Genomic DNA, 16886 nt, shown 5'->3' on the forward strand with positions numbered 1-16886 from the left:
TGGAACAGTTCACTAACACTGGTATTGTGGAATCTGTAAAGGGATATTTTGTAGCACATTGTGCCCTACAGTGGAAAAGGAAGTATCCTCAGATAGTAACTAGAAACAATCTTTCTGAAAAAATGCTTTGAGATGTGTAAATTCATCTCAGAGTGTTATACCGTTTCTCCTTATACAGCAGATTGTGAACACTGTTTTCATAGAATCTGCAAAGGTATATATGGGAGTGCATTGAGGCCTATGGTGAAAAAGGAAATATCCTCAGGTAAAAACGAGAAAGATGCTTTCTGAGAAATGGCATTGTGGTGTGTGAATTTATCTCACAGAGCTACACTGTCTTTTTCATTCAGCAGTTTGCTAAAACTGTTTTCTTGGAATCTGCAATGGGATATTTTGAAGCACTTTGAAGCTTATGGTGACAAGGAAATATCCTCAGACAAATACTAGAAAGAAGCCCTCTGAGAAACTGCTTTGTGATTTGTTAATTCATTTCTCAGAGTTACACGATTCTTTTCATGGAACAGTTTGGTAGCACTGTTTTTGGGGAAACTGAGAAGATATATTTTGGATCATATTGAAACCTTTGGTGACTAAGGAAATACACTCAGATAAAAACTAGAAAGAAGCTTTCTGAGAAACTTCTTTGTGATGTGTGAATTCATCTCACACAGTTACACCTTTCTTTCCATGGAGCAGTTTTCTAACACTCTTTTCGTGGAATCTGCAAAGGGATAATTGGGAGTGCATTGAGGCCTATTGTGAGAAAGGAAATATCCTCAGATACAAACTATAAAGAAGCTTTCAAGAAAAGGCTTTGTGATGCGTGAATTCATCTCACAGAGTTACACCTTTCTTTTCATGGAGCAGTTTGGCAACACTGCTTTTGTGTAATCTACAAAGGGATATTCAGGAGTGCATAGAGCTCCATGGTGAAAAAGGAAATATTTTCAGGTAAAAACTGGAGAGAAGCTTTCTGAGAAACTCCTTTGTGATATGTGCATTCATCTCACAGTGTTATATTGTTCTTTTCATTCAGCAGTTTTCTAGCACTGTTTTTGCGGAACATGCAACAGGAAATTTGTGAGTGCATTGAAGCCTATGGTGACAAGGAAAGTAGCCTTAGACAAAAATTAGAAAAAAACTTTTCTGAGAGACTGCTTTGTGAATTGTTCATTCATCTCACAGAGTTTAATGATTCTATTCATGGAGCAGTTTGGTAACACTGTTTTTGGGGAATCTGAGAAGGAATATTTTGGATTGCATTGAAGCTAATGGTGACAAAGGAAATGTCCTCAGGTAAAAATTAGAAAGACGCTTTCCAAGAAAGTTCTTTGTGATATGTGAATTCATCTTACAGAGTTACAACTTTCCTTTCCTGGAGCAGTTTGCTAGCACTGATTTCTTGGAGTCTGCAATGTGATAATCTGGAGTGCTTTGAGGCTTATATGAAAAAGGAAATATCCTCAGATAAAAACTAGAAAGTATTTTTCTGAGAAGCAGTTTTGTGATGTGTGAATTTACCTTATAGAGTTGCACCACTGTTTTCACTGAGCGTTTTCATAATATTGATTTCATGTAATCTGCAATAGGATATATGGGAACACATTGAAGCCTACGTTGACAAAGAAATTGTCCTCAGATAAAAACCAAAAAGAAGCTTAGTGTGAAACTGCTTTGTGATGTGTGAACTCATCTCGGAGAGTTACACTGTTCTTTTCATTGAGATGTTTGCTAACACTTTTTCCATTTAATTTGCAGTAGGTTATTTGGGAATGCCTTCAGGATAATGGTGAAAAAGAAAATATCCTCAGATAAAAACTAGAGAGAAGCTTTCTGTGAAACATCTTTGTGATATGTGAATTCAGCTCACAGAGTGAGAATGGTGTACCATTCTTTTCATGGAACAGTTTGATAGCAGTGTTTTTGGGGAATTTGAGAAGGGATATTGTGGGTTGTATTGAAACCTATACTGACAAGGGAAATATCCTCAGATAAAAACTAGAAACAAGCTTGCTGAGAAACTACTTTTTGATGTGTGAATTCATCTCACAGAGTTATACTGTTGTTTTCATTGAGCAGTTTGATAACACTGTTTTTGTGGAATATGCAATAGGATATTTGGGAGTGCTCTGAAGCCTATGGTGACAATTGATATATCCTCAGACAAAAACAAAAAGAAACAGTCTCAGAAACTGCTTTGCAATTTGTGAAATCATCTCACAGGTTTATATCTTTCTTTTCATGGACCAGTTTGTAACACTATTTTCCTGGAATTTGCAAAGGGATATTAGCAAGTGCATTGAGGCAAACGGTGAAAAAGGAAATATCCTCAGATAAAAATTAGAAAGAAGCTTTCTGAGAAACACTTTTGTGACGTGTGAATTCATCTCACTGTGTTACACTATTCTTTTCATGGAGCAGTTTGGTAGCACTGTTTTTGGGGAATCTGAGAAGGGACATTTTGGATCACAAAGAAGCCTAGGATGACAAAGGAAATATCCTAAGATAAAAAACAGAAAGAAACTTTCTAGAAACTTCTTTATGATGTGTGAATTCATCTCACAGAGATACATGATTCTTTAAATGGAGCAGCTTGCTAACACTGTCTTCGTGGAATCTGTAAAGGGATATTTGGGAGTGCATTGAGGCCTAAATTGAAAAAGGAAATATGCTCACATAAAAACTAGAAAGATGCATTCTGAGAAACTGTGTGTGGTGTGTGAATTCATCTCACAGAGTTATACTGTTCTTTGCATTGAGCAGTTTGCTTGCTCTGTTTTCTTGGAATCTGCAATCTGATTTTTCGGAGCGCACTGAAGCTTATGGTGACAAAGGAAATATCCTCAGATGAAAACTACAAAGAAGCTTACTGAGAAGCCACTTTGTGATGTTCTAATTCAACTAACTCAGTTACACGATTTTGTACATGGAGCACTTTGGTAGCACTGCTTTTGGTGAATCTGAGAAGGGATATTTTGAATGACATTTAAACCTGTGGTGACAAAGGAAATATCCTCAGAAAAAAAAAAAAACTAGAAAGAAGGTTTCTGGGACAGTTCTTTGTGATGTGTGAATTCGTTTCACAGAGATGAACCTTTCTTTTCATAGAGCAGTTTGGAAACACTGTTTTCATTGAATCTGCAAAGGGATATTTGGGATTGCATTGAGACCTGTAGTAAGTAAGAAAACATCCTGTGATAAAAACTATTACGAAGCTTTCTGAGACACTGCTTTGTGATGTGTGAATTCAGCTTACAGAGTTACATTGTTCTTTTCATTCAACAGATAGATAACACTGTTTTCGTGGAATCTGCAATAGGATATTTGGGAGCACATTGAAGCCAATGGTGACAAAGGAAATAACCTCATAGAAAAACCAACAAGAAGCTTCTGAAAAACTGCTTTGTGATGTGTGAATTCATCTCACAGAGTTACACTGTTCTTTTCATTGAGCAGTTTGCTAACAGTGTTTTCTTGGAATCTACAATGGAATATTTCAGAGTGCACTGAAGTCTAAAGAAATATGCTGAGACAAAAACTGGAAAGATGGTCACAGAAAACATCTGTGAGATGCTTTCTGAGAAACCGCTTTGAGATTTGTGAATTCATCTCACAGAGCTACATGATTCTATTCATGGAACAGATTGGTAGCACTGTTTTTTGTGAATCTGAGAAGGGATATTTTGGGTCACATTGAAGCCTATGCTGAAAAGGAAATATCCTCAGGTTAAAACTAGAAAGATACTTTTGGAGAAAGTTTTGTGATGTGTGAATTCATCTTACAGAGTTACACCTTTCTATTTATGAAACAGCTTGGTAACACGGTTTTTGGGGAACCTGAGAATGAATATTTTGGATCACATTGAAGCCTACGGTGAAAAAGGAAATATCCTGAGATGAAAATTAGAAAGAAGCTTCTGATAAAATGCTTTGTGATGTGAAAATTCATCTCACAGAATCACACTGTTTATTACATTGAGCAGTTTGTTAACACTGTATTCTTGGAATCTGCAATGGAATATTTCAGAGCACATTGAGGCCTAAAAAGGAAATATCCTCAGATAAAAAATACAAAGAAGCTTTCTGTGAAACTGCTTTGTGATGTGTGAATTCATCTCACAGAGTTACAATATTCTGTTCATTGAGAAGTTTGCTAACACTTTTGTTGTTTCATCTGCATTGGGATATTTGGGAGCGCTTTGAGGAATATGGTGAAAAAGGAAATATCCTCATATAAAAACTAGAAAGAATTTTTCTGTGAAACATCTTTGTGATATGTAAACTCATCGCACAGAGGTACTCCATTCTTTTCAAGGAACAGTTTGGTAGCAGTGTTTTTGGGGATTCTGAGAAGCCTATGCTGACAAAGAAAGTATCCTCAGATAAAAACTAGAAGTAAGCTTTCTGAGAAACTACTTTAAGTTGTGTGAGTTCATCTCACAGAGCTACACTGTAGTTTTCATTGAGCAGTTTGATAACACTGTCATCATGGAATCTGCAACAGGATATTTCAGAGTACATTGAAGCCTATGGTGACAAAGGAAATATCTTCAGACAAAAACCAAAACGAATCAATCTCAGAAACTGCTTTGTGATGTGTGAATTTATATCACCAATTTACACCTTTCTTTTCATGGAGCAGTTTGATAACACTAAATTTGTGGTATCTGCAAAGGGATATTCATGAGCGCCTTCTGGTTAACGGTGAAAAAGGAAACATTCTACAACGAAAACGAAAAAGAAACTTTATTAAAAAACTGCTTTGTGATTTGTGAATTCATCTCACAGAGTTACATGATCTTTTAATAGAGTAGTTTGATAACACTGTTTTCATGGAATCTGAGAAGGGATATATTGGATCACATTGAAATCTATGGTGACAAAGGAAATATACTTAGTTAAAATCTAGAAAGAAACTTTCTGATAAAGTTCTTTGTGATGTGTGAATTCACCCCACATAGGTGCACCTTTCTTTTCCTGGAACAGCTTACTAACATTGTTTTCATGGAATCTGCAATGGGATATTCCACATGGATTAATGCCTATAGTGAAAAAGGGAATAGCCTCAGAAAAAAACTAGAAAGAAGCTTTCTGAGAAAGTTCTTTGTGATGTGAGAATTCATCTCACAGAATTACACTGTTCTTTGCATTGAGCAGTTTGCTTACACTGTTTTCTTGGAATATGCAATCTGATATTTCAGAGCACATTGAAGCTTATGGTGACAATGGAAATATCCTCAGATAAAAACTAGAAAGAAGCTTTCTGATAAAGTGTTTTGTGATGTTTCAATTCATCTCACACAGTTACACAGTTCTTTTCAGGTAGCAGCTTGGTAGCACTGTTTTTGGAGAATCTGAGAAGGGATATTTTGGATGCCATTTAAACCTATGGTGACAAAAGAAATATTCTCAGATAAAAGCTAGAAAGAAGGTTTTTGAGAAAGTTCTTCATGATCTCTGAATTCAACTCAAAGAGTTACACCTCCCTTTTCATGGAGGAGCTTGTAAGCACTGTTTTTGTGGAATCTGCAAAGTGATATTTGGGAGTGCTTTGAGGCCAAAGGTGAAAAATGAAATATCCTCAGATAAGAAGTAGAAAGAGGAATTCTGAAAAACTGTTTTGTGATGTATGCATTTATTGCACAGAGTTACATCCTTCTTTTAATTAATGAGTTTGTTAACATTGTTTTCTTGGATGCTACAATGGGATATTTCAGAGCACTTTGAAGCTTATGGTGAAAAAGGAAATATTCTCATATAAAAACTAGAAAGAAGCTTTCTGAGAAACCGCTATGTGATGTGTTAATTCATCTCACAGTGCTACACAATTCTTTTCATAGATCAGTTTGGTAGCACTGTTTTTAGGGTATGTGAAAAGGGATATTTTGGATCACAATGAAGGTTAGAGTGACAAAGGAAATATCCTCAGAACAAAAACTAGAAAGAAGCTTTCTGAGAATGTTCTCTGTGATGTGTGAATAAAAACTAGAGAGAAGCTTTCTGAGAAACTGAATTGTGATTTGTGAATTCATCTCAGAGAGCTACAACGTCCATTTCATTGAGCAGTTTTATAACACTTTTTTTCATGAAATCTGCAATAGGATATTTGGGAGCACATAGAAATCTATGGAGACGAAGGAAATATCCTCAGATAAAAGTCAAAAAGACGCTTTTGGTGAAACTTCTTTGTGATGCGATAATACAGCTCACAGAGTTACAATGTTATTTTCATTGAGCAGTCTGCTCACACTGTTTTCTTGGAATCCATAAAGGGATATTTTGCAGTGCATTGAAGCTTATGGTGACAAAGGAAATATCCTCAGACAAAAACTAGAAACAAGCTTTCTTAGAAACTGATATGTGATTTGTAAATTTATCTAACCGCTTTACACATTTGTTTTCATGAAGCAGCTTGGTAGCACTCTTTTTGGGGAATCTGAGAGGGGATATCTTGGATCACATTGAAGCCTATGGTGACAAAGGAAATATCCTCAGATAAAAATTTTAAAGAAGCTTTCTGAGAAAGTTCTTTGTGATGTGTGAATTCATCTCACAGAGTTACATCTTTCTTTTCGTGGAGCAGTTTGCTAACACTGCTTTCATGGAATCTGCAAATGATATTTGGGAGCGCATTGAGGCCTATGGTGAAAAAGCAAATATCCTCAGATTAAATCTAGAAAGAAGCTTTCTGAGAAACTGCTTTATGATAGGTGAATTTGTCTCTCAGAGCTACGGCATTCTTTTCTTGGATTTGTTTGATTATACTTTTTTGTGGTGTCTGCAAAAGGATATTTCTGAGTGCAGTGAAGCCTATGGTGACAAACGAAATTTCTCCTTAGAAATACCAAAAAGAAGTTTTCTGAGAAACTGCTTTGTGATGTGTGAATTCAACTCACAGAATTTCCTTGCTCTTTCCATTGATCTGTTTGCTAACACTGTTTTCTTGGAATCTATGATGGGATATTTCGGAGGGTTTTGAAGCTTAATGTGAAAAAGTAAATATCCTCAAACAAAAACTGGAAAGAAACTTTCTGAGAACCTGCTTTGTGATTTGTGAATTAATCACACAGAGTTACACAATTCTTTTCATGGATCAGTTTGACAGGTCTGTTTTTGGGGAATCTGAGAAGAGGTATTTAGGATCGCATTGAAGCCTATGGTGACAAAAGAAATATCCTCAGATAAAAACTAGAAAGAAACTTTCTGAGAAACTTCTTTGTGATGTGTGAATTCATCTCACAGAGTTCCACTTCTCTTTTCATGGAACAGATTGCTAACACTGCTTTCCTGTAATATACAAAGGGATATTTGGGAGTGCCTTGAGGCCTCTGGTGAAAAAGAAAATATCCTCATGCAAAAACTATAAAGAAACTTTCTGAGAAACTGCTTCATGATGAGTGAATTGGTCTCAGAGTTATACGTTTCTTTTCTTTGAGGAATTTGGTAGCACCCTTTTTGGAATCTACAAAGGGATTTTCGGGAGCCCCTAGAGTCCAATGGCTGAAAAGGAAATACCTTCAGAAAAAACTGAAGGGAAGCTTTACAAGAAAAAATTTTGTGACTTGTGTATTCATCTCATAGAGTTTAAACATTTTGTTGATTGAGCAGTTTGGTATCACTGTTTTGGTGGTATCTGAGAGAAATTATTTGGGAGCACATTGAAGCCTATGGTGAAAAAGGAAATATCCTCAGATAAAAACTAGAAAGACACTTTCTGAGAAACTGCTTTGTGATGGGTGAATTCATCTCACAGAATTACACTTTTCTTTTCATGTAGCATTTTGCTAACATTATTTTTGTACAATCTGCAAAGGGATATTCACAAACGCCTTCAGGCAAATTGTAAAAAAGTAGTTATCCTCACACAAAAACTAGAAAGAAGCTTTCTGAGAAACTGCTTTGTGATTTGTGAATTCATCTGACAGAGTTACATGATTCTTTTCATGAAGCAGTTTGGTAGCACTGTTTTGGGGGAATCTGAGAAGGGATATTTTGGATTGCAATGAAGCTTATGATCACAAAGGGAATATCCTCAGATAAAATCTAGAAAGCAACTTTCTGAGAAAGTTCTTTGTGATGTGTGAATTCATCTCACAGAGTTAAACCATTCTTTTCATTGAGAGGTTTGCTAACACATTTTCTTGGAATCTGTGATGGGATATTCGGGAGCGCATTGAAGAATAAGGTGAAAAATGATATGTCCTCTGATTAAAAACTAGAAAGAAGCTTTCTGAGAAACAGTTTTGTGATGTGTGAAATCACCTCAGAGAGTTACACCATTCTGTTAATGGAGCAGTTTGGTAGCACTGTTTTTGGGGAATCTTAGAAAGGATATTTTGGATCACATTGAAGCCTATGGTGACAAAGGAATTATCCTGAGATAAAAACCAGAAAAAAAGCTTTCTGAGACAGCTTTTTGTGATGTGTGAATGCATCTCACAGAGTTACACATTTCTTTTCCTGCAGTAGTTTGATAATAATGATTTCATTGAATCTGCAATGAGATATTCCAGAGCCCATTGATGCCTATAGTGAAAAATGAACTCTCCTCAGATAAAAATTAGAAAGAAACCTTCTGAGAAACAGCTTTGTGATGTGTGAATTCATCTTGCAGAGTTTCACCATTCTTTTCATTGAGCAGTTTGATAGCACTGTTTTCTTGGAATCTGCAAAGGGATATTTGGGAGCGCCTTGAGGAATATGGTGAAAAAAGAAATATCCTCAGATAAAAACTTGAAAGAATCTTTTTGAGAAACTGTTTGTTATGGATGAATTCATCTCACAGAGTTACACGCTTCTTTTTAGGAGCAGTTTGCTAACACTATTTTCGTAGAATCTGCAAAGGGATATTCACGAGTGCCTTCAGGCAAATGCAGAAAAATGAACTATCCTCAGATGAAAACTAGAAGGAAGCGTTCTGAGAAACTGCTTTCTGATTTGTGAATTCAACTCTCAGAGTTACCCTATTATTTTCATTGAACTCTTTGCTAACACTGTTTTCTTGGAATCTACGATGGGATATTTTGGAGCACATTGCAGCTTATTTTGAAAGAGTCAATACCCTTAGACGAAAAGTAGAAAGAAACATTCTGAGAAACTGTTTTGTGATTTGTGAATTCATTGCACAGAGTTATACAATTTTTTCATGGATCACTTTGACAGCTCTGTTTTTGGGGAATCTGAGCAGGGATATTTTGGATTGCATTGAAGCCTATGTTGACAAAGGAAACATTCTCAGATAAAAACTAGAAAGAAGTTTTCTTAGAAAGCTCTTTGTGATGTGTGAATTTATCTCACAGAGTTACACTTTTCTTTTCATACAGCAGTGTCCTAACACTTATTTTCGTGGAGTCTGAGAAGTGATATTTGGGAGCGCTTTGAAGCCTAAGGTGAAAAAGGAAATATCCTCAGATAAAACTGGAAATAAGCTTTCTGAGAAACTGCTTTGTGATGGGTGAATTCAACCCACAGAGACACACTATTCTTTTCATCGAGTATTCTGCTTACACTGTTTTTCTTGGAATCCACAATGGCATATTTCAGAGCACATTGAAGCCTATTGTAAAAAATTAAATATCCTCAGACAAAAACTAGAAAGAAACTTTCTCAGAAACTCCTTTGTGATTTGTGAATTCGTCTCACAGAGTAACACAATGCTTTCAATGGATCTGTTTGATAGCACTGTTTTTGGGGAATCTTAGAAGGGATATTTATCATGGAATCTGCAATAGGATATTTGGTCATACATTCAAGCCTATGGTGGCAAAGGAAACATCCTCAGATTAAAACTAGAAAGAAGCTTTCTGAGAAAGTTCTTTGTGATGTGGGACTTCATATCATGGAGTTACACCTTTCTTTTCATGGAGCAGTTTGCTACCACTGTTTTCGTGGAATCTGCAAAGGGATATTTGCAAGCGCATTGAGGCCTATGGTGAAAAAGGAAATATCCTCAGACAAAAACTAGAACAACGCTTTCTGAGAAATTGCTTTGTGATGTTTGAATTCACCTCACAGAGTTACAACGTTCTTTTCATTGAGAAGTTTGTTAACACTGTTTCCTTGTAATCTGCAATGTGCTATTTCAGAGCGTGTTGAAGCTTATGGTGACAAAGGAAATATCCTCAGACAAAATAAGAAAGAAACTTTCTGAGAAACTGCTTTTTGATTTGTGAATTCATCCCACAGAGTTACATGATTCTTTTCAGTTTGATAGCTCTGTCTCTGGGGAAACTGAACAGATATTATGGATCGCATTGAAGCCTATGGTGACAAAGGAAATAACCTCAGATAAAAACTAGAAAGAGGCTTTCTGAGAAAGTTCTTTGTGATGTGTGAATTCATCTCAGAGATTTACCCCTTTCTTTTCATGGTGCAGTTTGCTAACACTGTTTTCGTGGAATCTGCAAAGGTATATATGTGAGCACATTGAGGCCTATGATGAAAAAGGAAATATCAGAGTTACACTGTTCTTTTCATTTAGCAGCCTACTAACACTGTTTTCTTGAAATATTCAATGGGATATTGCAGAACACTTTAAAACTTATGGTGACAGATAAAATACCTGTGTTTAAAAACTAGTAAGAAGCTTTCTGAGAAACTGCTTTGTGATGTGTTAATTCATCTCACAGAGTTACATGTTTCTTTTCATGTACCAGTTTGGTAGCACTGACACATAAATGACTCCTTTCATGTATCAGATTGGTATCACTGTTTTTGGGCAAACTGAGAAGGGATAATATGGATCACATTGAAGAATATAGCGACTAAGAAAATATCCTCAGGTAAAAACTAGAAAGAAGCTTTCTGAGAAACTGCTTTGTGATGTGTGAATTCATCTCACAGAGTTACACGATTCTTTTCATGAAGCAGTTAAGTAGTACTGTTTTTGGGGATTCTGAGAAGGAATATTTTGCATCACATTGAAGCCTGTGTTAACAAAGGAAATATCCTCAGATAAAAACTAGAAGGAAGTTTTCTGAGAAACTTCCTTGTGATGTGCAAAATCATCTCACAGAGTTCTACATTGTTTTTCGTGGAGCAGATTGCTAATACTGTTTTTGTTGGATCTACAAAGAGATATTTGGGAGCACATTAAGGCCTGTCATGAAAAGGTAAATATCCTCAGATAAAAACTACAAAGAAATTTTCTGAGAAACTGCTTTGTGGTGGGTGAATTCATCTCACAGATATACACTGTCCTTTTCTTTGAGCCATTGGATAACACTGTTTTCGTGGAGTCTGCAAAAGGATATTTCTGAGTGCATTGAGCCTATGGCGGCAAAGGAAATATCCACATAGAAAAACCAAGAAGAAAATTTCTAAGAAATTGCTTTGTGATGTGTAAATTCAACTCACAGTGTTATCCTGTTCTTTTCATAGATCAGTTTGCCAACACTATTTTCTTGGAATCTACGACGGGATATTTCAAATGTATTGAAGCTTATTGTGAAAAAGTAAATATTTTCAGACAAATACTAGAAAGAAACATTCTGAGAAACTGCTCTGTGATTTGTGAATTCATCACACAGAGTTACACGATTTTTTCGTGAATGAGTGTGTTACCTCTGTTTTTGGGGAAACTGAGAAGGGATATTTAGGATCACATTGAAGGCTATGATGACAAAGGAAATATCCTCAGATAAAAACAAGAAAGAAGATTTCTGAGAAAGTTATTTGTGATGTGTGAATTCACCACACAGAGTTACACCATTTTTTCGTGGAACTGTTTGCTAACCCTGTTTCCGTGGAATCTGCAAAGGGATATTTGGGAGCACAATGAAGCCTATGGTGACAAAGGAAATATCCCCATAGAAAAACCAAAAAGAAGCTTTCTGATAATCTACTTTGTGATATGTAATTCAACTCACAGAGATATCCTGTACTTTTCATTGAGTAGTTTGCTAACACAGTTATCTTGGAATCTATGATGGGATATTTCAGAGTGCATTGAAGCTTATTGTTAAAAAGTAACTATCCTCAGAAAAAAACTACAAAGAAACATTCTGAGATACTTCTTTTTGATTTGTGAATTCATTGCAGAGTTACACAATTCTTTTCATGGAACATTTTGAGAGCTTTGTTTTGGGTAATCTGAGAAGTGATATTTTGGATTACATTGAAGCCTGTGGTGACAAATGAAATATCTTCAGATAAAAACTTGAAAGAAGCATTCTGAGAAACCACTTTGAGGTGTGTTAATTCATCTCACAGAGCTACATAATTATTTTCATGGAGCAGTTTGATAGTACTGTTTTGGGGAAATCTGAGAAGGGATATTTTGGATCGCATTCAAGTCTATGGTGACAAAGGAAGTATCCACATATAAAAACTGAAATACGGTTTCTGAGAAACTGCTTTGTGATGTGTTTATTCATCTCACTGAGTTACACGTTTGTTTTAATGTAGCAACTTGCTAACACTGTTTTTGTGTCATCTTCAATGGGATATTTTAGAGTGCGTTGAAGCTCATGATGACAAAGGAAATATACTCATAAAAAAACTAGAAGTAAGGTTTCTGAAAACCACTTTGTGATGTGTTAATTCAGCTCACAGGGTTACACGATTCTTTTCATGGATCAGTTTGGCAGCACTGTTTTTGAGGAATCTGTGAAGGAATATTTTAATCATATTGAAGCCTAGGGTGGCAAATTAAATATCTTAATGTAATAACTATAAAGAAGCTTTGTGAGAAACTTCCTTGTGATGTGGGAATTCATCTCACAGTATTACACGTTTTTTTCCAGGGATCTGTTTGCTAACACTGTTTTCGTGGAATCTGCAAAAGGATATTTGGGACTGCATTGTAGAATAGTGAAAAAGGAAATATCCTCAGAGGAAAAACCAAAAGAAGTTTTCTGAGAAACTGCTTTGTGTTGTGTCAATTCATCTCACAGAGTTACACTGTTCTTTTCACTGAGGAGTTTGCTAACACTGTTTTCTTGGAATCTGCAATGGGATATATTGGAGCACATTGAATCTTATGGTGAGAAGTGAAATATCCTAAGACAAAAATGAGAAACAAGGTTTCTGAGAAACTGCTTTGTTATTTGTGAATTCATCTAGAGTTACATGATTCTTTTCATGTGGCAGTTTGATTGCATTGTTTTTGGGGAATATGAGAAGGGATATTTTGGATTGCATTGAAGCCTATGATGACAAATGAAATATCCTCATATGAAAACGAAAAGAAAGCTTTCTCAGAAATCACTTTGAGATGTGTTAATTCATCTCACAGCAAAACATGAAACTTTTCATGGATCGGTGTGTTAGCACTGTTTTCATGGAATCTGAGAAAGGATACTTTGGATTGCATTGAAGTCCATGGTGAAAAGGAAAATATCCTCAGATAAAAACTAGAAAGAAGCTTTCTGAGTAAGTTCTCTGTGCTGTGTGAATTCATGTCGCAGAGTTACACCTTTCTTTTCATGGAACAGTTTGCTAACAGAGTTTTAGTGGAATCTGCAAAAGGATATTTGGGAGCACATTGTGGCCTACAGTGAAAAAAGAAATATCCTCAGATAAAATCAAGAAGAAAGCTTTCTGAAAAACTGTTTTGTGATTTGTGAATTCATCTCACAGAGTTACAGCATTCTTTTCATTGACCAGTTTGATTACACTGTTATTGTAGAAATGGCAAAAAGATAGTTGGGAGCGCATTGAAGTCTATGGTGGCAGAGGAAATATCCTCAGATAAAAACCAAAAAGAAGCTTTTTGAGAAACTGCTTTGAGATATGTGAATTCAGCTCACTGAGTTACACTGTCCTTTTCATTGAGTAGTTTGCTAACACTGTTTTCTTGGAATCTACAATGGCATATTTCAAAGCGCATTGAAGCTTATTATGAAAAAGGAAATACTCTCAGATGAAAACTAGAAAGAAGATTTCTGAGAAACTGCTTTGTGATGTGTGAATTTATATCAGAGAGTTCCACTGTTCTTTTCACTGAGAAGTTTGCTAACACTGTTTTCTTGGAATCTGCAATGGAATAATTCGGAGCACATCAAAGCTTATGGTGACAAAGGAAATAACCTCAGACAAAAACTAAAAAGAAGCTTTCTGAGAAACGACTTTGTGATGTGTTAATTCTTCTCAGAGAGTTACATGATTCTATTCATAGATCAGTTTGGCAGCACTGTTTTTGGACAATCTGAGAGGGGATACTTTAGATTGCATTTAAGCCTATAGTGACTAAGTCAATATTCTCAGATAAAAACTAGAAAGAATCTTTCTGAGACAGTTCTTTGTGTTATGTGAAATTATCTCACAGAGATAAATCTTTCTTTTCATGGAGCTGTTTGCTAACAGAGTTTTCGTGGAATATGCAAAGGGATATTTGGGAGTGCTTTGAGGCCTATTGTGAAAAAGGAAATATCCTCAGATAAAAACTATAAAGATGTTTTATGAGAAACTGCTTTGTGATGTGTGAATTCATCTCACAGAGTTGCGCCATTCTTTTCATTGTGCAGGTTGATAGCACTGTTTTCATGGAATCTGCAGCAGGATGTTTTGGAGTGCATTGAAGCCTATGGTGACAAAGTAAATATCCTCATAGAAAAACCAAAAAGAAGTTTTCTGAGAAACGGCTTTGTGTTGTGTAAATTCAAGTCACAGAGTTACAGTGTTCATTTCATTGAGCAGTTTGCTAACACCTTTTTCTTGGAATCTGAAATGGCATACTTCAGAGAACATTGACACTTATTGTAAAAAAGGAAATATCCTCAGACAAACGTAGAAATAAACTTTATAAGTCTTCTTTGTGACATGTAATATCATGTCAGAGAGTTACGTTGGTTTTCTTCATTGAGCAATTTGCTAACACTGCTTGGAATCTGCAATGGGATATTTTGGAGTGTATTGAAGCTTATGATGACAAAGGAAATATCCTCATATAAAAACTAGAAGCAAACTTTCTGAGAAACTTCTCTGTGATGTATTAATTATTCTCACAGAGTTACATGATTCTTTTCATGGATCAGTTTGGTAGCACGGTTTTCAGAGGATCTGAGAAGGGATATTTTGGATTGTATTTAAAAGTATGGTGACCAAGGAAATATCCTCAGATGAAAACTAGAAAGAAGCTTGCTGAGAAGTTCTTCATGATGTGTGAATTCAACTCACAGAGATACAACTTTCTTTACATGGAGCAGTTTGCTAATACTCTTTTCGTGGTATCTGCAAAAATTTGGGAGCGCATTGAGGCCTATGTTGAAAAAGTGCATATTCTCGGTTAAAAACTGGAAACAGTCTTTCTGAGAAACTGGTTTGTTATGTGTGAATTAATCTCTTAGAGTTACGCAGTTTGTTTTTATTGAGCAGCTTGTTAACACTGTTTTCTTGAAATATGCAATGGGATAATTCAGAGTGCATTGAAACCTATGGTGACAAAGGAAATATAAACAGATGAAAACCAAAAAGAAGCCTATTGAGAAACTGCTTTGTGTTGTGTCAATTCATCTCACAGAGTTATACTGTTCTTTTCATTGAGCAGTTTGCAAACACTGTTTTCTTGGAATCTGCAATGGGATATTTCGGAGTGCATTGAAGCTTATGGTGACAAAGGAAATATCCTCAGAAAAAAACAAGAAAGAAACTTTCTGAGTAACTGCTTTGTGATTTGTGAATTCATCTCAGATATACACGATTTTTTTTCATGGAGCAGTTTGGTAGCACTGTTTTCAGAGAATCTGAGAAGGGATATTTTGCATCACATTGAAGCCTACAGTGAAAAAGGAATTATCCTCAGATAAAAAGTGGAAAGAAGCTTTCTGAGAAAACTCTTTGTGATGTGTGAATTCACCTAACTGACTTACACCATTCTTTTCATGTAGCAGTTTGGTAACACTGTTTTCATGAAATATGCAAAGGGATATTTGGGAGCGCATTGAGACCTATGGTAAAAAAGGAAATATCTTCTGATAAAAACTAGAAAGAAACTTTCTGAGAAACTGCTTTGTGAATTGTGAATTCATCTCACAGTGTTACACTGTTCTTTTCATTGAGAAGTTTGCTAAAACTGTTTTCTTGTAGTCTGCAATGGAATATTTCAGAGCACATTGAAGCTTATGGTGACAAAAGAAATATCCTCAGATAAAAACTGGAAAGAAGCTTTCTGAGAAACTACTTTGTGATGTTTGAATTCTTCTCACAGAGTTACACGATTCTTTTCATGGAACAGTTTGGTAGCACAGTTTTTGGGAAATCTGAGAAGGGATATTTTGGATCGGATTGAAGTTGATGGTGACAAAGGAAGTATGCTCATATAAAAAATAGAAATATGCTTTCTGAGAAACTGCTTTGAGATGTGTTAATTTATCTCAGAGCGTTACACAATTTTTTTCATGGATTAGTTTGAGAGCACTGTTTTTGGGGACTCTGAGAAGGGATATTTTGGATCAGATTGATGTCTATGGTCACTAAGGAAATATCCTCATATAAAAACTAGAAAGAAGCTTTCTGAGAAAGTTCTATGTGATGTGTCAATTTATGTAACAGAGTTACACGTTTCTTTTCGTGGAGCAGATTGATAACACTGTTTTCATCTAGTCTTCAAAGGGATATTTGGGAGCACATTAAGGCCTATAGTAGAAAAGGAAATATCCTCATAGAAAAACCAAAAAGAAGCTTTCTGAGAAACTGCTTTGTGATATTTGAATTCAACACACAGAATCACACTGTGCTTCTTGCTGAGAAATTTTCTTACACTGTTTTATCGGAATATGCAATGGGATATTTCAAAGCACATTGAAGCTTATGGTGACAAAGGAAATATCCTCAGACATAAACTAGAAAGAAGCTTTCTGAGAAACTACTTTGTGATTTGTGAATTCATCTCACAGAGATACATGATTCTATTAATAGAGCAATTTGGTAGCACTCTTTTCCGGGAA

Source organism: Theropithecus gelada, chromosome 20 (genome assembly GCF_003255815.1).
Source record: "Theropithecus gelada isolate Dixy chromosome 20, Tgel_1.0, whole genome shotgun sequence".
Lineage (NCBI taxonomy): Eukaryota > Metazoa > Chordata > Mammalia > Primates > Cercopithecidae > Theropithecus > Theropithecus gelada.